The following is a 27,657-nucleotide window of genomic DNA, read 5'->3' on the forward strand; positions in this document are numbered from 1 at the left end:
TTAAAAAATGAATCTCCATGAAAATAAATATCCATTCACTTAACACTTGAATTATAATTTTATTTTGAAGCGGGAAAAATAATTACATACGTAACTTAAATGATGATACATGTTAATTAAATTACTGACATCATGAAAATATTCCTTTAATATTTATTACATAAAAGAGGCGAAGTTGTAATGTTCGTAAAACATTTCAAACCAAGATAGATATATTTTGACATCTCACACAATTCATAAATAATGATTACGTACAAGATAAACCTTACAGGAATCAATTTTAAAAAATTTCATAAGCTTCAAAAAAAATTTTTTTTTTCCTTCAGAAAATCGGACAGCACACAAAGCATATCGAATGCCACTAACAATTTTAAACCATCTGCCTGTGCATTACACAACATAACACCTGCTTTATACTTTTTCTTTTCGATTATTAACATTCAGAATGTTTGCCGATATAACTTTGTTTATTTCAGCTGCTGTCTTTAATTCTCATATAAATACAGATTCGTTGAGTTATAATAAATAATTTATGTTTATTCAAATCCAAAAATTTAAAATTCTTAATGATTTTAAGATAAAAATAATTATTTTGAAATATTTTTATAATTAAAATTATATTTATAATTATTTTAAAACATAATAATTAAATTACAGTTTTAATTCAATTTTTATGAATTATAATTATAATTCATAAAAATAATTATATGAACTGTATATGAACAATTATGTTCATGTATATGAGCATAATTGTATACAAAACAATTATATTCATATACATGAACATAATTGTTTTTTTAAAAATAAATTCATATAAGTTGAAATTAGATAAAGGAGCATCATATTAATTGAAACCATCTTTAAATTGTAAATTTAATTTAAGTAATTCTGAATATTAAAAAAAATGCTTTTGTACTTCTTTTAAATATTAAATTTAATCCAAGAATTAGGAGAACAAATATTTATTTTCGCAAAAAAATGAAAAATATATTAATTAAAACTGCTTGAAAATTGTTAAATTAATCTGAAATATATTAGAAGAAAAAAAAAAAAACAAATAAAAAAAATGCTAAGAGCAAGATTGAGCTCTCATCCCCAACTCAATTTTCAACCTCGTGCCCTCCCCTTCTTAATCTAAATGGATTTTGCCCAAAATTTTGATAGAAATCTACAAATTCGGTGCAAGAATTATATACCGAATTTCCTCTGCCCAGGTAAAAGCGTTTTAGAGTTATCTTTGTCACAATGAGATATAATGCCAAAAATGTGTTTTTTGCAATTCAGAGAAATCTAAAACGTGCAGATTCGTAAAAATCTGGAGTTGTATTTTTATTTATTTATTTTTTTCTAATTGCAATATTTTCTCTACATTTAATATACGATAGCATTTGGTTGTCATTGCAGTCGTGCTATAGGAACATGTTATCTATCAGCAAAGATTATAATCTAATCTATGGATAGAAATAAAATTTCGGCACCAAAAAAAAAAGCACTTTCATATAAACAAACAAAAAACGAACTAACCATTGTTTTTCGATTTACAAAACATCACTTTTAAAAGAAACATTATTTTTGTTAATAATTAGAATTAAAACCAGGAAATTTATTTGATTAAAAGCAGTTTTTAAAACACACTTTTATAACCGTACAAAAGAGCAAAATTGGTTTCATGTGTAATTATTTTCTTCTTTTCAGTCCCTAAATTGTAATTCTTGATTGAAAATAGTATGCAATTTCGACTCGCATTTTTTTTTTTTTCTTTTTTTCAAAATCATCATTTATTACAAGGTGACACCACTTATAATAAATTTAATTAAATGAATAGATTAAATGATAATCAGAAAGTATTCGAAACTGTATTGTCAGAAGTCACACAAATTCACAACTTCAACATATGATGTAACAAATGAAAATTCGATAGCCCATGTGCCATTATTAAAACCATGAAACTAACGAAATCCAAAATAATAGTGTAAAATTCCAATTTACAATCACGGTGAGATTTTTAAATTTTCCATAGCATAAAATTGCCGAGAAAGTGAAGAATTCCTTCAGTCAAAAATATATTCACCAATTATTTTTAGTTACTTCGTTTCTCCCTGTATTAAAATTCCGAACACATTGGAGCGTTCACATCTAAAAGTGTACTTTAAAGTCTCAACATCTTAACTTCAATTTCGGCTAAGCGCCAAATCTGGTGCAGCCAAGTGCGATGGAATGATCAATTGTTCTACAACTAATCAATTCGGCACGCCTATTTGTCAGGCTAAAATAAATTGTCAGGCAGACCATTAATCACTTAAGAGGGATATGACAGCCTATATAAATTGTAAGGCGGAAAAGCAGGACTGACAAAGTACTTCGATTGAAATAACAAAACGTTCGCAATAATCATAATCAACATTTTTATCAAATATTATATATAAAATCATTAAATATTAAGAAAATAAAATTACATTGTCTTCAAAAATAGCAATTATAATGCTTATATATGTAATTCAAAAGTAAATGATTTAAATTTTTTTTTATAAAAAAATCATTTTTCTGCAATCGTTTTACAACATCGGCTTACAATCGTTCTGCAATATTTTAGTCCTTCAAATTCTTAAAGAATTTGTAATTGTCTCATTACTTTTAGAAAACAATCAAAATTTTAAAAGGAATATAATTTTTTTTGTTAACAAATTCAGCAAAGATTTAAAAAAAAAAGAATTAATTATTTTCAAACTATAGTTACTTGAATTTTAAAATCATGTTATTAGATCATACAGTTATTAGATCAAAAATCGCCAGTATTATTTTAAAAAATACGGCAAAATCAACTATTGGATCTAATAACTTTGCGAATTCATTGCTAAAATTTAATAAACTTTCAAACAGGAGGTTTCCTCCGAAGTCATTATTTACATTCAAGTTTTTGTTTGTCTTTTTAACTTATCAACGTTTTACTGTTGTTGTTGGGGGAAAATTTCTGCTACGCCATTGTCATCAGAAAAATTTTGCTGCGATCCCAAATTTGAAACTTGGAAAAAAATTTAAATGAAGCATTAAATTAGAAGAAATTAAAGATAAATTCAAATTAAACGGTAACCATTTAATAAATTTAACAGACTCTTTCTAACCAGGTTGACATCCTCAACTAATACCCTTTAAAAATATTAAAGAATTGACAGAAGGCAATAAATATTGCAAAAATTTGGGCAACTCTCATTTTATTAAAACGTTACAGTTTCATTGCACTTTAGGCAAATACTATTGAAAACAAAACAACCAATGAACCTCAATTCAATCGTCTAAACTCCTAATGCGCACAAACTTCTAATTTTAAATTAAAAAAGGTAAAATAAAAATGCTAACTTCATAATTACACAGAAATTTATAATAAACGGTTTGAGTAATTCAAGTGTTAATATCCCTTGCAATATCACATATACTATTAGTGATACAAGCCAACCTCAAGCTGCCATCCATTCAAGCAGTCACAAAAATCGCCAATTACAAATTTTATCTTCGAATAACTGAACGAATGATCATCTACTTCAGAATATTAATTAGTTGCAATCAGTGTTTAGATCTCCGTTTTCAATTGAGCCAACTGACCGCAATCGTTCATTCTGACCATATATAGTGCGATTTCAGAGGTGGTATCCTCTGGCAGCTACATCCTGATAGCCCTTAGCCCGGGTCACAAACAAAGATTCCTACTCTGCTTCCTTGTCGGTGAGTTTTCGACGAGGAAGCAGGTAGAAACAATTTGGTTATTATTTTCACATCTTCAGAATTAGAGAAAGGCTTTTCTGTCCATCCCATTCATCCAAAAAGTAACATTGACGCCTCGTTTTACATTTAACAGTTCATTTTACGCAGTATTATAAATGCAATTTTGTATTATATGGCATGAATCAGTAAAAAATATAAAATTTGGAACAAAAGCAATCAAGGAAGGGTTAGGCAGGAGTGTGGGAGGTGGTTCTGGCCCTGGGTGTTTAGGGGCGCTTTGAAAGCATTTCACATAAGCATTTGAAATTTCGATTCACCAGTTACCTTTCTTAAAATTAGATAATTCTTCGTAATTTTAATCGTAAAAATTATATTTTTAATAGCTAGGTTCTTTTATTTTAATTACCTATTTTATAACAATTAATATTTTTTGATAATTAGTGTGTTTGAAATTTGGCAATGGCAAATTTATGTCAATAATTTGAGCATATAAATATTTGAGTTAAGTATTGGAGAAATAATTTTATGATTAATTGTATAAAGGAAAAGAAATTGTATAAAAGCTTTCCCACATCGAACTTAGTTTAAGTATCTTAACTATCTAATAAATAACTATTCTAGACAACATTCAATGAATCATAAATTTCAAGATAATAATTAATTATATTCTAAATGTTGAAATATGATAAAATAGGAAAATTGCAACTTTCGAAATGTTACATTTAAATCTTCGTTCCAGAACATTGTGTACTTTCTCCCCTTTTTCTTTTACTTTTTATCTTAAAGCACACAGTCTATAACAAAATATTGTATCCCGCTCTTTTATAATAGTTTAAAGTTTTGGAGAAAAACAAAAGATTAATAACAAATTCTGATCATTCTGGAATGTGTTTAGCTTATCATAAAATTAAAAAAAAAATGTGACCTAGATTACTTAAATGAATCAATCACGAGAAATGAATTCATTCGCCTATATTTAAAATATCGCTGCTTAGATTAAACTTCATCTTTTACACTTTTTCTTATATGTTAAAAATTCTGTAAAATTATAACAATGATTCAACAGAAATAACGAGTTAATAAACTATTTATGAAATAAATAAAGAAAGAAAGAAAGTGAAGTCTAAGACTTTAATAAATAAATAAATGTAAATATCTATGTTCTGTGCTGAGATTATTATCACTATCGCCTATATATATATATAATAAAAAATGTAATAAATATATTTATTATATATAAAATAAAAAAAAATCTTAAGTATATTTTTAATAACACTTTTCATTCTTTTAGGTTATTGTTTCGATACTCATGTGAGTTGAGACGATAAATATGCTTTTAATGTGAACTTTTTTGCTGCTAAAATAATGACTTACATTTTATAAATGAAATAAAGATAAACAAATCAAGCAACAACATTGCCATGCTACGATGTTTTAGACTATGGAAACGAATCACCTTAACAATTTTTGTCATCTTATATATTGATGAACGAGCCACTTCACCAGGGAACTATTAAAATACACTTGAAAAAGCTGTAATCAGGGCGCTTCCATTCAAGCATTTACTATGAGCATCAATAATTGTATCACAAAAGTTGGGGGCGTACTTACCCTCTGCGTTGGAGTAAGTTTAAAACATACTGTATAAAAGAAGCTCAAGCAAAAATTTATTCCAAATACCAAAGAACATTTTATTAAATCCAGCAGAAGTAACAGGCTTTTAAGGATTTTTTTTCCGTATTTATAGCTGAAATTCAAATAACTGTTTTTTACATGCAGAATACATTTCACTTTAAGTTCCTTTGACGATTAACATACACAAGTTTAAAAAAAAAATACTAAAAATAAAATAAATTACTTCTGTATTAATTAATCCTGAAATAAAAGGAAGTATTAAATAATCGATTGAGAATCACCATGATGTCAAAGACAGAACAGATTATTTGAAATACTATTCTCATGGCTAATAAAATGATAAACCAACATATTTAGTTTCATGTCAGCATCGTCCAAATAACAAACTTACACCAGGTGTGAAAAGTTTGCGTGTAGCAGAAGGGAATGAACATGTTATTTAACGATGCAACAACTACCAAATAAGCATCTCTGCCTTGCTGCTGCAAAATGCAGCATTCATTTTATTCATCGATATCGATAAATTAATTTTTGAGGAAATTACGGTATACGTGAAGCGACGATGTATTGTTCATTCAAACCCTCAGATCTGACTACATGTGGATTTGGAGACACGTCGATAATTATAGTCAGTGTCGGAATTGCTACTAGGCAGCTGACAGAGATCAAGCAGGTTGATCTATTGCTCTAATTGCAATAAATTTACAAAATATACAAATTACGATAAGCGATATTAAAACAATATTAACATTTCGTCAATTATTATTGGTGAGGTTGCTGGTTCACTAAATTTTTTTAGTACTTATAAATACAGAATTTGCTTAAATAATATTGAGTACTTAAAAGGATAGTGCAAAATTAAAATCTTAAAGGTATTTGCCTACCTATGGAAACAAATTTTTGAAAAATCCCTCTAATAAGCTATTTCAGTTCATTTTCTAGATAAATGATTGAAAATAATTTATCTAGAAAATAATTTATCTGTAAATGCGTCAATTTCAGTAAAAAAAAGCGAAAAATTGCTACAAAAAGCAAAACATTTTACGAAATATTCCATTGCCCACATTCCAATTATTTTTATATTCAACAAACCTACTGCTGTGGCGAAGAGAATGAATTAGAATCTAAAAAATATATACGTTTTCAAAGAAGTTATAGCTAATCGACTATTTCTGTCAAAATTCGTTGATGAAAAATACATTAGGCAGCTCTACAACAAAAACTATTCAGTTCAAAGTCATATCCCTACTTCATTGCTTTTGGAACACTTAAGGTAATATATGTGTAAAATTTCAAGGAAATATATTAATAAGTTTTGCTTATAATACTTATTTTACTATAATAAATTATACTGCTATTATTATACTATTTAATATAATAATTAACTATAATAAATTACTTTATAATGAAGATGAATCTATGTGCTTGTGTACACGCGTGTATTGGCGCTCCACATGGCCTAGAGAAACTAAACTTGGCAGATACATATTTTTAAGGGTAAAAATGTGCAGCTCAGAGCGATTTTTATTTTCAAATTTTAATTCGAATTATAACTGATTATAATTTAAGCGAAAATTTGGCGTTTTTCCGAAATAACTTCCGAGATTATAACAGCATAGAATTGATGTTTATATAAAGTTCAAAAAATTATCTTTTCTATGATAGCAAAGTTTTATCCTATCAATTAAGCTTATGATTTTAATGTATTTTTTTAAAAAATATTTTAACCATATTTTACAACAAATTATTTCGCAAAGAATGAAAATAAAATTTAACTATCACGAGTATGTTATACATGCATGAGAAATCTGTAAGCTGAAAAGAATTTCAAAATGTCCCTGCTCTTTTGGCCAATGTCATTATCGTAAGCAGAATTTTTGCTTTAGTTTTCAGTTACTAAAACAAGTCTTTTTTATGTTTAAATTGATTGATTTATGATCTGCGAATAAACCTGAGCACGAATAAACAGAAGAAAAAAAATCTGTCAGCTCAGGTCAGCAATTTTTATAATTTTCTTTGTTCACAATAATTTCTATTCTCATGCTATTATATATTTACATCTAAAGTGTACTACAAATAACAATTTTTTAAAATTATTTCATAAACACTATGCCAATGTGCATGAGATTTTCTGCTACAACTTTTGTTAGAAAATCTGAGACAATCCTATCCGAGATATTTTTAAGAGGGCAACAACCCATCTAGACGGGCACAACTTCCAGTAATGTAAAAAGAAACGATTTATTCGCATTTATCCATTTTTAATGAGGCCCTTTTTTCGTACTTGTCACAACAACAACGAGCAGCATTTATTGTTTATTTCGATCGGTGCGACTCTCCTTTGTTTACTTCTCACTTTACCACTCGAGATTCATTGGACTGTTCGTGAAAATATTAAGATTTCATGGTCGATTGTTTTAATGAAATGTTCATTGAAAAATTTGGAAACGCAGAAAGTGACATAAAATATTTTCAAAAACAAAATTCTTCAATGATAAATAATCCTTTTTCTTTTCCATGTGCATTCTATTTTATGAGAAAATGTTGTTGTCAAAAAAAAACGAAAGCCAGAAGAAGTACATCCGCCATCAGCGACTGGTGGCGAAGGATTGGCGGTGTTAATATTTATGTAATCGCCAATGATTCACGTCTTGAATGCCAGGATACTTGTACGACGCCCAGAGACAGCCAATCGCGGGGCAAGGTCAAAAGCCTTCGCCTGCCACTTACGTGGCCTGATTTAAGTTTTTATCTCCTTCTGCCTCTCGCTATCATTGTTTAGTGCTAAACAAAGCCTGGGCTCTTTTCGTGAGCCATTTTTGGCAATGTTTAGAACAAACAGTCTTCGTTTAAAATCTCTGAAATCATTCCATTCACGTTATATATGAATATACACTTATTCCGATGGAAAAATAAATTGGTTCATCACATTTGTCTTTTATTCGGCCACTCATCTGCAAAACTTTATAATCTATAGATATATTGAAATATATAAACATTGAAATATAGAAACATTTAAATATATAAACAAAAACAGAAAATTGTCATCGTCTACTTCACATTTTATTTCCATTTTTGTCATTGTTTTACAGTTGATACAAATATACATTGTGTGTGTGTGTGTATTTCTTTCTCGTATTTGACAATTTTCGACACGCTAAGTTTCTTCTAAAAAATATATTATTCTAGGTATATAGCAATTAAATTATAAACAGATTTTTCTTTGAATTTTAATCATATACTTAAGGAAGTGCGAGGGGTATGTTATACTATAAATGACATAATAAAGAAGAGGTCCTACGAACTTTTTTTAGAGTGAACCCTTTTCAGTTTTTAAAGACAAAACAGTATGTCAAACAAAACTTTCTGTCTCTAGTTACGTAAGTACATCAATTCGGGCTGACTCAAATTTCAACTTCCATTTCAGCATTACACCCGCGCGACTATGTGTAGCTGTTTTGTTTGTTTGTTTAAAACATAACATTAAAGTAAATTTCTATTTAAAAAAATACGTTGATCAGTTTAAATACATACGCATCCTATGTTCAAAAACACAAGGTCTGTTTTGGGTGGAACATCGTAATTTTGGTCTGGGATCAAGTATCGTCCACGTCGCTATCCTATTTTTCACAATTATACGCCGTACCAACAAGGAGACGTTTGACCAATGACGTTAAAATTTAACCTGCACTAGGTCCCAACAGACGGCATTAATTTGGAGAAATCGGGTTTCAGAGCTCAAAGCCGAGGCCTTCTGACAAGACCACAGCGATCTTTAAAAAATTGCAAAAATGGAATCCAGAAGAAACTGATACATACACCCACACAAGCACAAACAAATAATGAATTTAATTATTACTAGATTTATCGTAAACGAGCAACAGCAGAAAATACTTCGGGTCCAATAAACAAAAACAGGAATTTCCGAATTTGAACTTCAAAAATAAAGTCCAGGCAAAATTTCAATTGCAGACGAAAATTGTTTTGTCTGCAATTGTCACACAATTGGACAAAATATGTCCAGAAAAGATTTCAAACAGCAGCAAACAATGGTAACTGCAATTAATATTAATATAAAGTAGAATTTTTCATAGCACTTGAAATGTTTTTAACATAATAATGGTCAAGATTTTTTTCCGTTATATATTTGCAATTAGATAAGATCACAGAAAAATTATTTTATCATTATTAGGTGGATGAAATGATAAGATACATTATTTACTGAAATAAAATTTTAAATCTAAATATAAAATTAATGGATGTATCAATTCATTATCATAATTGATAATATAAATAGTATTATTTTAAAGACAAATAGTGAAAAGGCTAGTATGGTTAGAATAATATTAATTTTATGATACTTGACCGAAGTTGAATTTTTCGGAACGATTTTTCGATCTTGCAATATAGTTAACTCTACTAAAACGAACGGTGAAAAGTCACAAAGTTTGCTATAAAGATGTAGTCGACAATGTACAGATTTTCACGTTAGCTCCTTGAATAACAATATAAATTACAATCAGTAGAAATTATTTGACTAATAAACTTCAATTAATAAACTGCTTATTTCGTTTTAAAATTTTGAGCGGAATTCATTTTTTGTACATTTAATGCATCTTTATTAAGACGAATTATCACAGATGTTCATTTCCAAATTAAAAATTGTACATATATATTATATTGAAATGCTTAAAAAAATAATATGCTTTGCAATTTTTGTAAAAATTAACCTCAAAGCACTGATTGCATAAAAATTTAAATTTGTATTTTTGATATTTTTCAAGGAAAAAAAAATTCGCATAGTTACTACTAATAACAATTATGTTATTGACGGCGCATTTTAATTTTAATATAATCAGTTGCTACAGAACTTATTTTGCAACAATTGTTGTTGTCATGAGATGATCATACGCAATAATAAATCTACAGCTAATTTAAGATAAATGAAATGATTTGTATAAAAAGGATGAAATAAATAGCTTTTTTTTTTAGAGTTCAGAACTATCATTTAATTCCGGTTTATTTTTAATAATAGTCATGCGCTTTTATTTTAGATTAAATATCTATTTGAAATGACACTTTAGTGATTCAACCCATACAGGACTCTCTTCAGTCATTTCGTGCTTTACACGCCAAACATTTCTACACTCATTAACATTTTTAAAGGAAAGATAATGAAATTCGATTTCATCATTCATTATTTATAAATTTTTGCGTCACTGCAATCTAATTTCGAAAATTACAAGCAATTCCCATTTCGCATAATTAATAAATGTGTGTGTAAAAATATATTTTCGCGTCCGAAGAACAGTATATAACAGTTTCGCGGCCAAAGAGCGAAGACACTTCTGATGTTTTTAAACTCGATTTATTCCATCCAGCATCGTAATTTATGTACAACTAAGAAGCGACGGGATATGTCAGTCCACGACACAAGAGTAGAGAAAAATAGGTAAAGAGCGCGAAATATTTTTTACCAGTGATTTTATGCAAGGAGATTTTGACAGGGATTTTTTTGACGCGTGTCGATTTAGGTAAAAGAATGTAGGTATTTTTCAAAGAATGTTGCGAAACATTATGGATTTTTATCCCTTTACTCGGAGTGTGGGAACTTGATGATTAAAGCAGTTTTACAGAGCTCGTGTAAAATTAATTAAATAAAAAAGGAGGAATTGGATAAGGAAATAAGGACACAACATTTTTGATGTTTTTAAATTGTGCAAGAACACACAAGAACGAAAGAGAAAAGCAATAGAAATATTTATCCCAGGTCAATATGTACTATGATATTCTGATAGGGATTTCTTTACACGTGTTGATTTAAGCAAGGACATTATAAGTATATTTTAAAAGAATTTGTTTGGTTTGACAGTTTTCTATCCCTTTACTCAGGAGCATGTGAAACAGCAGATTTAAGCACTTTTACAGAGTTCGTGGCGCATTAATTAAATTAAAAAAAAGATGGAATTGGATCAAGAATAAGAGAACATTTTAGAATTAAGTTAATATGGGTTAAATTAAGATAAAAATTAGAAAATTAATTAGGATTTAATTTAGATTTAGATATTATATATGTATATAATAAAATTAGCATCTTTATTTTTTTAATTGAAATTTATTCTTCTAATACATTTGAAAATCTTAAAGCAGTTTACAGAAATCCAAATAAATATACGCTAGTGAAAATGTTCATAGCTAAATGCGCTTTTAATAAACAGTTATAAAATGGAGAAAATAATAATAATAAAAAAAACGACCATCTCTTGCACTGTAACAGAGATAAACGGGTAGTTAGAACAAACCAAGCATCGGCACGTAGAATCACGAGAAATGTGCTTTGGTGGTTTCAGGATGTCCTTAACAAAAAGAAACCGAAAATATTCGCCCGCTGGGTGATTTTCTAGTCGCCAACCACTCCTACGAGCATCCCAAGGACGCGCGGAACACGTGAGATTTAATCGGACGATTTCATATAGTTCGAATTAAAATTTGGCATTTTTTTTTACAGCCTTCTTTTTGGAAATGTGTAAAATGTGGAGGCTACCAAAAATAATAAACTAAATCCGAATATTTTTCGAAAAAATATGAAAATCAGGTCATAAGAGCAGACAGCAGATTGGCGACTGGGTTTCTGGTTATATTGTCAACATCTGGTGGCAACGATTGAATTTAGATGGCGTGATACCATCTTTGTCACTAAAACGTCGTACACCTGTTAAATATGTTGAAGTTATGACGCAATGGTGTTATTTCGTTCATGATTTAATTAATAAATAACAGCATCAGAGACATAATGCATCAGATTTGAGATCAGTTCCACAGAAACAACATCGCAGATGGAAGGCAAAAAAAATTCATGAGTTAGGAATCAGAACTTAAATAAAAGTTAAATTCAGACTTCCAATTTTAAACTACCTTAAAAAGAAACAGATATTGTTTTGCTGAACTAAGTACTTCAATTCGAATAATCATATAGCAAAAATATCTAAAAAGAATGAATGAATAAAAACATTGACTGTTTATTCGAAATATGAAATTCAGTATTCTAACAGTAGTTTATGTTATATATATATATATATATATATATATAAAGTCTAATGATTAAAAAAAAAGAGAGAGAGAAATACAACAAACTTATCATGCAAACAGTAATTTTTACATTACTTATTTTGTAGATTTCAGTGGCTTTAATCCAAAATGAATAGTTCGAGATTAAATTCCATTTGTGTTAAATTTTTTTATGCAACAAATAAATCTCCCCAAATTATTGTTAAAAAACATCGTTCATTTTTAAAGCAAAATTGAATTTTCCACAGAAAGTATTTAGCATCAATATATATATATATCACTTTCTCGGAAACTGTATTTTAAACTGTTAATATTTCAATAATTAAAAAAAATCGTAATTTTTTAAAATTTCTTAAAAGAAAGATTTTTAAGTAAGCGAAATCATAAAATACAAACTTTTAATTGATTTATCAACTCTGAGTTATATAGTTCATTGTTATCAAATTACTAGTTAGGTTAATTGATTTATCAAATTTTATTTTATACACTTAACGAATGTAGTTTAAAATAACTCGCCTCATAGGAATAGTTATAATTCTAGATCCAATTTCTACGTTATAGCATTTATCTCGAATTTATTAGATACAGAAAAATCCACCAGTACATACAAATTTTAGCTTTTAAAAAATTAAGTTGAAATTGAATTAAATTGCTGAAAATAATAAATTTCTTTTGTATATATAAAAAAATTAAATATTAATTACCAAGCATAAGCAATTAAACAAATTATTCATCTCTCTCTGCAACAATTTACAATTGGAATAAATTGGCGGGATTTCAATATGGTATTTTGCCACATTTTTTTTTAACTTTTAATAACTATACAAGCAATATTTTATTCTCTTTACAAGAGAATTTCTCTTAATTATATAAGTGGTTTTTATTCTCTCTCTCTCTCTCTCTCTTTTTTTCGTACTTTTATATTTTTTAAATTTATTTTTAAAAAAATAAAATAGTAATAGCATAAATTTTGGGCATTCCTTTTTATATGAAAATGCAATAATGAATTAATTTTAAAATTAAATCTTATAAACGTTGAAAATTTCACCAAAGAGAAATAATTCCTTAATTTTAAAATGAATTTGAACACACCGGTACGTATTGGAGACAAGAGATATTTCAAACTTAATATCTTATATTCCATTACATGAAGCAATAAACATTTAGATTTAAAATAACGTAATAGAGTGGGTGGGGGAATTAAAATAAAATAAAAAATAATAATGTGAGCAAATATACCGAAAGCCAATTACGTAAACAGAAGAGAATCCACTGAAATTAAAAACAAAAACGAAACCAAAATAAATTGGGATAAAGTATAGGCATATGTTAAGATACTATTTAACTGATTAAAAACACGTATCTGAAGAAGCAATCTGCAGAAAAATCCAACAGGTGGCACCCAAACGCCATTCGAAAAAGACAAGCAAGGTATCTGGCACATTTACTTACCTGGAAACGATGAATCGATTCTACAAGTCCAGGGAACGAAATGTAGTTCAGTACATCCCTAGGGAGTAGCAAGTGTCAATCATTGAAGGTAAATCCAATCACAAAAAACACCACACACAAAATCTCAGTATGTCCGGCTCAGAGGAAAACCTGTTGAATCTGGATTTCAGAAGGGTGGCGCTGCTGTTCGTGATGGGGGGGGGGATAAGAACAGCAACTGCTCCCAGGATTATAGAAATATTTATATTTCCTGGAAGCTGATTAATGTAGGAAAGGTGTAAAAGGTATCCAAAGAGAAAACGAGGGGTTGGGTGGCTAGTTCTGAAAATCAGCAACTGGTGTCAGTCACTGTAGACAGCAGTCAACTTCCGCACACACGCACCGTCGACACTGCACTAGAAAGACTGCAGAGATACCCGCCAATGGATTTCGTTGTCGCTCGCCTCAGCCCAGATAGTGGGTAAGCAAGATGGAGGAAGCAGCGCCATCTGCTGGAGACAGCCGAATGCCGATGTCAGAGAGAGCAGATTTTTCAGTACTCCTTCATCACTGTTTTATTAATTTTACATTTCACGTGTAATTAGTTACTTTAATTGAATTGATTTAATTTTAATTACTTCGTAATATTTTTTATTGCTTTTCTGATAAATTATTTCTGTAGTCTTTGATGATCTAAAATATATTTATAGGTTTATGGGTATAACCTACACTGGAATTGTTTTCAGTGGCTCTAAAAGTAAATTTTTTTTTAAATGTCCCACTATTTCATGCGATTTCAATATATAGTTAATTAAGAAAAAGAGCATACAGAGCTTTCTTATTTTCCACATTCGATAAGTATTTGACTGCAATTTTTAACATTGCATTCATGACAGGATAGAATGTGATTAAAATAAAGTGATGCAGCCAGAATAAAAATTCGATTTATCCAAATATTCAAATTAGTTCTAAAAAGTGAATGGAGCAAATGAAAACGTCAAAATTTTAGATACAAATGGCAGTAAAAATTTATTTTTAATATTTAGTAATTTTAATAAATAAGGTGTATCAAATAGACCCAAAATGATTTTTAATAAATGAAGTAAAATTATTCTAATTAAAAACGTTTAAGAATTTAAAATGAATGAATTAATCAAAATTTAATAAATGAAATTAATTGAATTTTAATTTAGGATAACCTTTCTTGTTTTGAATGCAACAACTGTACAAAAAAAACTTCAAAACAATACAATCCGCATCTTACACATTCGGAATTTTTCAAAAAGAAAGAAATCATTTGATGATTTTTTTCAACGGAATAAACCCAAGCAGCAAAAGATCGTTGGCCAACCATTGGCCAAGTATCGCCCCACGGAACGAGCGAGATTGGGGCGAGATCGGAGGCGATCTCGCCCCGACATTGGTCATGTCCCCCGGCGGTACGCCGCGCGATGGTCGCCCCGACTTGTTTTCGACGAATTTGCCGATCCTTTGGCGACTTGTTATTATCACGGGCGACGTTATACCAAGCATATCGCGACCTGTTTTATCAATGGGCGACCCAATACTAATCATTTCCCCATGTGTTTTAACAATCGGCGACCCAATACCAATCATTTCCCCATGTGTTTTAACAATCGGCGACCCAATACCAATCATTTCCCCATGTGTTTTAACAATCGGCGACCCAATACCAATCATTTCCCCATGTGTTTTAACAATCGGCGACCCAATACCAATCATTTCCCCATGTATTTTATCAATGGGCAACCAAATGCCAATCAATAGGCAATTTATTTCTGAACACTTGCTGGTGTCAAATTGAAATATTAGTTTAATGGTTATTCAATTTTCTCAAACTCTAGAAACTAGTGTCATAATATTTAAAACTATCATACTTAAAAATTTTTGTCAAAAGACTGAAAATACGAGGTATTTTGAATAGTTTACTTTTCTTTTTTACCTATTAATAGTAGTGTTTGTTATTTATTTTGATAAATTTAAAATTCCATAAAATACTTGTTTTCGATAAAAATTCATGGAAAATGTCATTCTAACAATTCTTCCAACTTTTTTTTAGCTATTATTATAGCATAGATTTTACCACAATCTTACCCTATAAAATGCTTAAATGACATTTTTTAACTGTTTTTTAAAAAAAATAAACAAATGTTAAAATTATCTGAAATAATTTTAAATTTGATCACCTCAACATCTATCTACATATAAGATTTATTTCCTTCATTGATATTTCCTATTTATTTTCATTGTTTAATGCATGGGAAGAAATGTTAACATAATCATAGTTTCAATTATATAATTAATCAGTATGATTTTACCTGATATTAGAAATTTAAAAGTAGATGTATTATATATATTGCCTATATCATCTGTTTTTAAAAGCTATTTTATAAAAATTCGAAACAGAAAAATATATAATTCTTATTAAATTTTTTTTTTTTTTACTATACACACTTTTATATTGCTTAATGTGAGCAATAAACAAATAATTCCTAAAGAATAATGAATAAAACACAAATTCCTATTTTAACACCCTAAAATTTAATGCATTGGTTAAAAATAGTTTAAAACACTAAATTATATAATTCCTATTATATGTTTCTTCAATAGAAAATATTTTACAAGCACAAGTTAATAAGTTACTTCAAATTTCTAATATTTTCATAATTTATTTTTTGTGAGGTTTAGATTCGTAGCAAAATAACAAAATTTGATCAATGTTAAACCCCGAATATTTCACAAATATGTTTCATAAAAATTCCATATACAAAAATGTAACGCTTCTTTCAATTTTACTGATTCTATTTACTATTGATTTTACAAAATTACTTCATGAAAAAATTTTATACCTCATTATAAATTTTAGTGTTAGCTAATGTCCAATAGATAACATTTTACAAGCACAAAATAATAATTTACTTCAAATTTCTAATATTTTTTTTATTATCTATGATTAGTTTGGTTTTATGGCACAAGAATTAAATTTGATCTTTGATTAACACTGAATATTTCTCAAAAATTCCATACACAAAAATGCAGCACTTCTTTCAATTCTACAAAATTCCTTATATTTACTATTAACATGCAAAGTTTCTTCAAGTTGTAGAAATTTTACACATTATAAATGTTAGTGTCGGTTGATGTCCAACATACAACATTTTACAAGCACAAATTAATAATTTACTTCAAATTTCTAATATTTTCTTGATCTATATTTAGTTGTTTGGTTTTGTAGCACAAGAACCAAATTTAATTAAGGATTAACACTGAATATTTCACAAAAATTCCATACCCAAACATGGAACACTTCTTCCCATTATAGGAAATTTTATTTACTATTAATTTACAGAGTTACTTCATATTGCATTAATTTTAAACCTCATTATAAATGTTAGTGTTAGCTAATATTCAATAAACAACAATTTACAAGCACAAACTTACTTCTTATTTAATAACTTACTTCAAATTTCTAATATTTTCATAATTTATGTTTAGTGAGGTTTAGATTTGTGGCAAAATAACCAAATTTGATCTATGATTAACTCTGAATATTTGAAAAATATGTTTCACAAAAATTCCATGCACAAAAATACAACACTTCTTTCACTTATGCGAAATCTTATTTATTATTAACTTACAAAGTTACTTTATGGTGTAGAAATTTTATACCTCATTACAAATGTTAGTGTTAGCTAATGTCCAATTGATAACATTTTAAAAGCACAAATTAACAATTTACTTCAAATTTCTAATTTTTTTAAAAATCTATGATTAGTTTGGTTTTGTTTAATGGCACAAGAACCAAATTTCATCTATGATTAACTCTGAATATTTCACAAAAACTCCATACCTAAAAATGTAAACACTACTTTCAATTATACAAAATTTCTTTAGACAAATATTTTTTTAATTATTATTTTCCCCTCTTTATTTTTAGGAGAAAAGAAAAACAACTATGCAAAACAATTTATTTACAAAGACCTTCATTAAATAATATTTTAGAAATACAAAGTAAAATAATAATTTACTTGAAATTTTTTACTGAATTTTCAGTAATGACTTATACATTCAAGCAAAATCCTGAAACTATGACTTATAATTTAGAAGAATAAATAATATTGACACAAAGTAATTTATAAAAAATTTATTTAAACTTTATTTATTATGTAATACTTGAAAAGTTTGAAATTTCTAAAAATCCACACACATTTATATAAATATTATATATATGTATAACTGAATCTTCAGCTACATATAAAAAATTATACATTTCATTTTTCCTTTTTGCTGAACCTAGAAAACAATTATAATGGTAATTGAGATTTCGCTTCATTTAAAAGTACAAATAAAACATTTGTTGACAATTGGAGATGAGTAATTAACAAGCAAAAGAGCTTCTTTTTGCAGATTTGATGAACCTAAAAAAACATATTCCTTAATTAGAATAATGATTGAGCTTTCACTTCTTTTAAAAGTACAAATAAAATATTTGTTGACAATTGGAAATATGTAATTAAGGAGTAAAATAGATATATAGAACTTCATAAGCTTGATAATGTTTTCAATCTGATAATGAACTATATAGGCAAATATTATAATAATGTTTAGGACAATAGAGAAAAATAATATAAACTAATGGGTGTAAAATTTATGTTACTATTTTATGAAAGGTGAAATAATTATAAACTATTCACATAAGAGTATTCAAATATAACTACATAATTGCAAGTTTTAAAGATTTTTTTTTCTGAAATTTACAGTAAATATATTCTGCTAATCTATTTTTTTAGCCTTATGTCGAAATAAAAATAATAACACAAATGTTATTGCAAAATCAAAACATAAGAACGCAATTTAATATTTTTTAAAAAACTTTTTTCATTAGAAATTGTTGTTAACAAAAGGAAAGGCATTGTAAATGAAATGGAAAAATATCTGCAATAATTTAAGAACAGACACACACAAAAAAAAGATAGGAAATAAAATCACTTGAAAAGAATACAAACAAGAAAAGAAATGATAATGGTCGCTTACGCCTAACGCTAATAATATCACGTGCAACTCCATGTTTCAGGTAAGCAACGAATTCGAACGGCTTCAACAAAAATAATCTTTTTTATTCACTATTTAGAATAAATAATATATTATTTACAAATATATAATAATAAAAACTTTACACTTACCAAGTTTCTTGAAATGACAGTATGCGTTGCTGGTTGAATTTCAAAATCCAATACACGCCAGGTGATTCATGGGAAATTTCTAAAATATGTTCGCATAGCGCCACCTAGGAAAAGCAACTTTCCCGACATCGAGGCGACTATGGGCCGATTGCTTTGAGCCGGTCTTTTTCACTAAGTCGCCGTAGGAGTTCGCCCCGATGAAAAAGCGAGCTTCAGAGGCGACAGAAAAAAATATGGTCAGAATCCGATGTCGCGCCAATGCAAAGGTGACATTGGCAAAATACGGGCGGCGTATATCAGATGGCTGCGATGCTTGGCCAATCGTTTAGCGACTTCTCTTGCTGCTTGGGAATGGACGGGAGCAGAATTCTCTAATACATGAAGTGCGATGCATTCATTTATTTTCTTGCAATTATTAAAAACAAAGAACACGAGCATATTTATCCAATAAAAATAATACAAAATATCATTTATTTGCAGTTATTAACTTTGTTGTGAAGAAAATAAATTCGAATCATAGATGATATTTTAATATTATGTTAAAAGGAAATTCAAGAAAGAAGGCTGGGAAAAAATCGAATTCAAAGCATTTGAACGAGTTAAATCACACTTATATTTTTTTTTATATACCAACCAAACTTGTTGCAGTACCTCCAATATATTTCCATTTATTGACTTAATTACCATAAAGACACAGCGATGTTGCATTTTTCTACTCTTTTATTTACTCAGTAGCAATCAAAACAGTTCATTCGATTTTCTCAAAATTCAGTTTAATTTGACATATATTTCTGTATCCTTTTAACATATCCCTTCTAATATCTTTTTGATGCTATGTTCCTCTCAAGGAAAAGGGATGTTTTGTAAGTACCTTCTAAAAAATTCGATTTTGCCGTTTCAATATTATAAAATATTATAGAATGGAAACGACTCAAGTAATGCATAACGAATGGCGATCGATTTAAAAATTCAAAAACTCGTAAATTAACTTTTAAAATGTGAACAGCAGCAGCTCATATGATAAAAATATACAGTTTGCAAAATTTTCTTCTATAATTTTTTTTATAAATTTATATATGCATTTATAAAATTCCTTTTATGGCGTAGATATGAAATTATAATTTTTATAAATATTACAGTAAAGTATCATTTTCTATAAAATTTTTAAACAAAGATAGTCTTTTTTTTTCCTACGGAGGTATTTACGTCATTAAAATGATATTTAAAAAGAAGAGTATTCTGCTACACGCTTTCACTCTTTTTTTTTTTTTTTTTTTTTTTTGAGGGGGGTGGGAGTGCTGGTAAAAACTGTATCTTCTTTGTTTGGAGTAAGTCAGTGATAAGGAGTTTAAATTTTTGACTAAAATTTAAAAATTTATGAATAACGTTTTATTGCTTTAATCACTTCACTCAGAGTCTAGTTGGTTGTCTTCCCTCCCCTCCCCTTAAATGCGAGTGATTAATCAGGATTTGACATTCAACATCAGTCAACATCAGTAGCCTATTTCACCGGCTATTCGTATATTCTTGTTACACCTTTCTTGATTTACCATCCTTAGTGGCACGGCAGTAGGACCGAGATGACTCTGTTACAATTACTTTAATGAATAGAATTAATTCTCGCATACGAAGTACAGAGAAAATGTTGCAATCGTCAAATGATTCGAATTCAAGATTTTGAAGAAGATCCACGTTTTAGAGTTCTCTGAATTCGAAGAGCATATTTTTGAAAAATATCTCTCTGTGACAAAGATAACTCAAAAATGCTTTAAGGTAAAAGGATGAAATTTTGTATATGGTCAAATTGGTAGATTTCTGTCAAATGCTGAGCAAAATCTATTAGGAAATCTGTCTGTCCGGTTGTCTCAATATGAATTAACATGATAAGTGCAAAACGAAGAGATTTAGACGGGTAAAATTAGGTACATAGATTTAACATCTATAATGTACAATCTATATATTATCTGTTCGAAATTCTATCACATCTATAATGTGATCGAATTTTGAGACAAATCCAAAAACGGATGATTGGCTGTCGACATGTACCTTCCGAAGAATGTAAACGCGATAGCTAAAAAACGCAATGGCTTAAATATATCAAATCTGGTATGTGATTTTTTTTTAACTGCAATTGGAGTTTCATGTCCAATTTTGATTTCAATCAGTTGGGAAAAAACAAGTCTAAATCACAAATTCACCTTTATAAGAGAGTAATGAATACATCAAACTCTGATAATGCTAAAAATTTACTAGAGAGCACGGGCGGAATTGATTATTTTTCATATATTTCACCATATAAGGTGATTCATATAGTTCACGTTTATTAGAGAGCACGGGAGAAACTTTTGAGCTGACCACACCAGCTGTTTTTTAGAGTGATACTCAATAAAACCGAGACATACCACCAGGGTATGTGGAATCGGAGGTTTTCAGGTTCGAGACCCGAACTCCACCGAAAAACCAGCGCGTAAGCAGGCCTGGTGCATCCTAAATCCGTCTCCCTTCCGTTGGTGTGTTGTGGAAGCTTAAAAAAAAGGGGATGACAACCCAGATGTCGTCTTCTTCATATGACCGCAGCTTAAAATTATGAGATCAATCCTAAAGGGTGCTGTGTTGCTTTAAAATGTGACGTTAATATGACTTTAAAAAAATTCGATATAAACAAAATGGCTATTAGTTTTATGTTGAAATACAGTTTATTCTTTTCAAGGCCCAGGCTGTCGCGAATGCTCGGATTTTTAATATTTTCAGAACCCTTCAAGGTAGAAATGATGTGTCATACTTTTCTTTGAATGAATATTGCAGTCTTTACCCAAAAACTCAGCAAAGAACCATTGATTTTTTTTATTCTCTTTTATAGTTGCATGTTATTGTCATCTCATAATAAGAGAACCGGGTTGTTTCCCAATGAATCGTCTTTTAATTTGACGATTAATTAATTTTAGTCGTCATTTATTTTGACGACTCAAGTTAAAATTCTGTGAAGATTCACACGTCTTTTCTCAGATTTATGTGTTCCGGAGTGCGTATTTGATTGTAGTTGCACCGTTTAAGAAAAAATAAATGGCCTGATTCATTTATCCCGGTAAAGTTATTGTTATAAGTTAGTTTTACAGCACAGTAGACCCTGGAAAAGTGGGATCGCAATTAAAATATGAATGGAAAGTGTTCCTTCACAAAAATATTTGAAAAGTCGCAATCCAATACATGTTGCATATAAAAGTCTTGTCAGTTTCAATACGTGGAAGTGCACTCTGATAATTGAAGGTATGAGCTCACAGAAAATTTCCTTGAGCTTTCAAATCAATACACTTAAGTATTAAAAATTTCAGATCATTATTCTTTTACCAAGAGAATTCGTATATAATGGAATCTCCAGAAATTCAAAAAATGTGGTTCTTCAACGCTATTCTATCGTCCGTCAATGAATGTCATTCTTATTCCGGGAAAGGTTGAAGAGTCATTTGCTTAGGGATAAAAATAACCGATTAATGAATCACATATATTTATTTATCTTTTATGAAGCATCTTTCAATATTTAATTGGATTTAATTCAATTATTAATCCTAATTATGTTCAAAGTGGCTTTTTTTTAATCATACCAACATTGTGTAATTGCATTTTTTTCCGTGTAGTTTTATGTTATGCTTGCTTTTGCCCTTTTACTCCAATTAAGTGATGATGATTGAGTATTTCGCGTATTTAATCATCCTAAAGGATTTATTCAATCATTATAGTTCATATACACAGCTGACATACGTTGTCACTTTTTTATATTAAATAAATTTGCATTTCTAAAATAAAGGCTTCTGTTTACACTTGTGATCAATACGTATAACCTTAGCTAGCCGCGATGGCTTCGTTGTTAGGTCTCGCAACCGGAGGATTTCAAGTTCGATACCTGGTACCACCAAAGAAAGGTCGTGTAAATGGCGTTGGTGCACGCCAAATCAGTCGGGACCAAACGTCCTCCCGTTGATGTGATCTGGAAGCTTGGAGAGGGTCTGCCAGCTCAGGTGTCGGTCTCGTCATCTGGCCGTGTTTCAAAGTGACGAGGTCTATCCCAAAATAGCCTAAGTGTTGCTTGAAAACTGAACTCTAATATAATTAAACTTATAAATTTAGAAATAAAAATGTCTTTGTAAATTTGTTAGAGAGATATGAGAAACTTTTTGTGTAGATTAAGGCAAGAGAAGTATTTTATTTATTAATAATTTTACATTATGGGAAACATATGAAAAATTCCTTTATTTATTTATTCATTATGTGTCTATATAAAGTAGAAGTGTTTTCATATAATTGCATATTTTATTTAATGGAACTTCGTAACTAGGAATATAAGTTTAAATGGAAATAAACGCTTGTTCGACATTATTGCAACACCCTGTGCAAAAAAATTTTTATGTTTCAAATAAATTACATCAATTTTGTTAATTTATTAATTACACTATTACTTAATATTAAAATAACCGCAGAAGTTCGAAATAAAAAATATTTTCATATCCTTTATTAATAAAAAAATGAATCATTTAAGCTTCCGTAAATCTTTCACATTGTAGGGAAAATTTGAAGTACTTTTAAAAACTAGTAAGTACGAAAATAACTAGTTATCGCATCAAATCGGCTATTGTCGGTATTCATAATTTAAATTTCATATTGCAAAAAGTAAAGCATATTTAATAATAACATCATTTTAACACACACGTAAATAACCACATTTTTTTTTGAAGACATACAAAATACTTTTACTTGGAATATGTCATAATGCATAATAAAAATAGTTTTGAATGAAATTGTAATTATACTACACAAATCCTCTTATCGTGTGCATCATTATTTTTCGTTCATGTAACAATATTCTTTGCAACAAATAACATTTAAATCTCGTTGCCTTTTTAAAATAATGACTGATAGCGATAATCATTTTTTTTAAACTGCTAAAAAGCTAACTTTGTTTCGTACGTTATTAATAATTTTTAAAGATTGGCAACTCAGAGGCAAGCATATATAAAATCTTTCGACACACCTAAAATATTTTCATTCAACAGGAATAACTGCGCTTACGATGAATGAATCTCCTCTATGGATGGAAACATAGTTTTTTATCAATACAAAAGCAACCATTTCATTATTGCCACGAAAACTAACCTAAGATTTGGTTTAGTAATATTAACATCCCGTTTTAAAACAATACTAGGGCTATTTGGGGACGGGCCTCGTCATTTTGAATAGTGGTCAGATGACGAGGACGACAGTTCAGCTTGCACTCCCTTTTCCAAACTGAAAGCTTTCCTTATGTGGTATCATAAGGTGACTTCATGGTATTTGTGAGTATATTCTGAAGAATATTTATAAAGATGTTTTAATTTCTCTTTAGTGCAAACTATTTGTGAGTTTCCCTTTTATCTATAGAGATAGATTTTCAATACGCGCACTTGGTTTTCAAATACTACCAGCGAAATGGTGCAGGATGACAATCCTCGAATAGCATACATAAAAGTCGTCCAAAGATACATCCACGACCAAAGTTTTTGAAAAATGCATGTGTAAAAAAATGTTATTGCATCCGATCAAATATTAATGATTGCGCTCCATTAAGCTTAATGAAGCTTAGTGCAATTCCAAAACGGTGATACACAAAGATCTACAAAAGGCAAATGATTTAAAAAGAAATGAATGACAGGTGCAAGTCTGTTTTGCAAAGGAACAGCCACATTTGGTTCACTTTGCTGTTGCGCGTTCTGTTCTTTCTGCACTCTATGCTTTGGATTAGATGTGAGGTTCTGCCGTGCGGGATCTCACTTCTTTGGATTTTTACTTTCTCGTATATGAAGTTTTAACGAATATCCATGTTATAGCCCCCCCCCCCCAGTTCGAAAACACATTTTTATCATTATTTAAGTCTGCATGTAACAAGTATAACTCAAAACGCTTTGAACTACTAGATGGGTGAAATTTTGTATACGATATTTACATCAAATGTGTAGAATTCTGGTAAATTTTTTTCTGCCAAAATCAAACTTCATTGAAAAGAAATCTATCTGCCCAGTTGTTCGAATATAAGTTAACACGATAGTTCTAAAACGAACAGAAATAGATTGGATAAAGTTAGGTGCATGCATAGATTTAACATCTATAATGTTGACACTTATCAAATTTTGAGCTAAGAGACTGAACGGCTGTCTGTCGAGTCTTGTAAACACGAGAGCTTGAAAGCGCAGTGACTTAAATACATCAATTTTGATGTGACTGCAGTTGCAGTTCTGCGTCAAATTTTGCTTTCAATCGGTTGGGGAAAAAAACAAGTTTAAAATAAATATTAAAGAGTATGCAAAAAAGTTTTGGAGGAATCACTGCTGAGATTCTCCACTGGGACCTACCTGTAAAGTAATCCATCTTACTTCAGAAACCAAACTAGAAATGGACCTTAACCTTAATTTTGAATTGCATAAAATGGAATGCAAATTGTAGAAATTGACGAATCCGGCCTGAAGACTTTATCAAGTGTCTCTTTCAAGTAGGATTCAAACCAATGAAAAGTAACCTATTTGGATTTAAAAATAGAACTTTGCGATGGAAAAGCTATTTAGATATTTATGATAAAAAATATGAATCTGACTTCAAAGTATTTAAACAAACAAATTACCATTCTAATTTAAACTCTAAAATTTCCGAAACTTGATTTTCTCATAAACATTTTTTACAAAAATTGTTATATTGAAGCAATAAACAATCTTATTAAAAAAGAATATTTTAATGATTTTCCTTAAAACCGTTGCAATTTAGAAATTTTTAATAAAAGAGGATTTATCTATATTTTACTATTTTTCACAACTGAAGATATACTTGCTAGTTTATTCTCTTTAGGTTTTTTTTTTAATTTTATTTCATCTGATTAGATGGCGCTGAGATCGTTTAATTTAATTCATGGGATGACTAAGAGCTTTGACCAAGTTTTGAAGGCGTTTTCAACCTTTATCGCTGGAAAGCTCAAATGTGATGCCTGTATTCATTAAGTTTAGTTCTTCTGCTTGTGATTTCTCACAAATCCTATTAGAGGATATTTAAATCTACCTGGTGTTTTTCTTTGCAATTATATTTGATATTCAAACGTAAGCAGCAATCACACAAAAAGGTCAAATATTGAGCACAATTCGAAGTCACACCTACCTCAAGAACATCACTTGCTTCCACTGGAACAATATCAAATAATTGTCTTAAAGACATGATGGATCTATTTTAAACGACGGGGCATACATCTGTGTTCCTATACCTGGATAGCAACAAATGACCAAACACAATGGCTCTTCTAGTGAAAAGGATCCACATCTGGCGGTCCATATGCACTTAACTATGAGTAGAGAGACGGTGGCGTTATAATGCCAATTACCATGTGAAGGAAAAGGGGAAACGTGATAGTGTTTATCTCAGCGAAGCGTTTGTTACAAAGCACCTTTATTAGTACTTTTTTTTTTGTTTCAACTCGTCTATTTTTGAACATTCTATTATTTATAAAAATTGAATGATAGTCATGAAGGTGTGAATGGCCTCTCGTTGTCTCCCAGAAAACAATATTTCAGTCCTCCCCTGATTAATATAATAATGATTCTTTGTTTTGTAGCATAAATTTTATTCTTGAGAAAAATTTAATCCTTTGATAATTTCAAATTAACTTTTAAATTGTCTTATCTGTTCAAGATTTAATCTAATTTCAGCGGTTATTGCTCAAATAGTTAAATATGTCGTGCCAAATGTTTTTCCACTGGTGTGGTGTGGAAGTTTGGGGAGGGGTGCTAGCTCAGGTGTCGTCCTCTTCATTTGACCTCGGTTCAAAATTACGAGATTGGTTCCAAAATAGCCTTAGTGTTGATTTAAAACAGGATGTTGATATAATTAAACTACACTAAACTGTTTCTCAACTATTAAATAGCTTTCTTAAGAAAAAAAGAAAATTATTAAATGCCAAATTATGGGAGCATTTCCTTTTATGAGGTTTTTTAGGATATATCAAGCTCTCCTTAAATTTTGAAAGAAAAAAAAGAAAAGAAATTTTTAGTATAGCCCTGGATTTTTTTAACCACTTAACAGTTTGTGCCGATAGGTTCACTTAATTATCATGCTAATTTTATGTTTATAAGTTAAAATTTATAGATATTTAATTGAGTCAAAAAGAAAAAAAAACTTAATCTAGAAGTTCTATATGATAATATAGAAGAGGAAGCTGAACATTTCAAAAATGAAATTTATGTAAAGAGAGAGAGAGAGAGAGAGAGAGAGAGAGAAGAAAGAAAACAAAATCTTGGTGCAAATATTCTGATGATATTTCCTTCTTATAAACAAAAATAGTAGATATTTGAATTTAAAAGATTTTGTCTAAATTTTCTAATTATTTATTCTTAATTAAATTCCATATTTATCTTTGCATTATTTACTTTCTCATTCTTTCTCTTAATCCTCATAACACAATTTTCTGATAAAAATTTTGTTTTTACTCTAAAAAAGGAATTCCGAGTTAAAAAAAAATTCCTGTATATAAACTGTTTTTTTAAAAAAATGTTTTTAAATTCGTGTTTTCTATATATTTTTGTCTGGCGAATCA

At 29.2% G+C, this 27,657-nt stretch overlaps 1 protein-coding gene across 4 annotated transcripts in view; it reads right to left on the reverse strand.

Annotated features, from left to right (window-relative positions):
- Window positions 1-14,281, reverse strand: part of LOC129976053 (plexin-A2-like) — a 575,617-nt gene extending 561,336 nt beyond the window's left edge. For all 4 annotated transcript variants that reach the window (XM_056089408.1, XM_056089404.1, XM_056089407.1 and 1 more), the window contains exon 1: window positions 13,876-14,281. The gene's annotated coding sequence lies outside the window, so the exon portion shown is untranslated. The remainder of the gene's footprint in view (window positions 1-13,875) is intronic.
- Window positions 14,282-27,657: the final 13,376 nt, after the last annotated feature.

This window comes from Argiope bruennichi, chromosome 7 (genome assembly GCF_947563725.1).
Source record: "Argiope bruennichi chromosome 7, qqArgBrue1.1, whole genome shotgun sequence".
In the NCBI taxonomy this organism is placed as follows: Eukaryota; Metazoa; Arthropoda; class Arachnida; order Araneae; family Araneidae; genus Argiope; species Argiope bruennichi.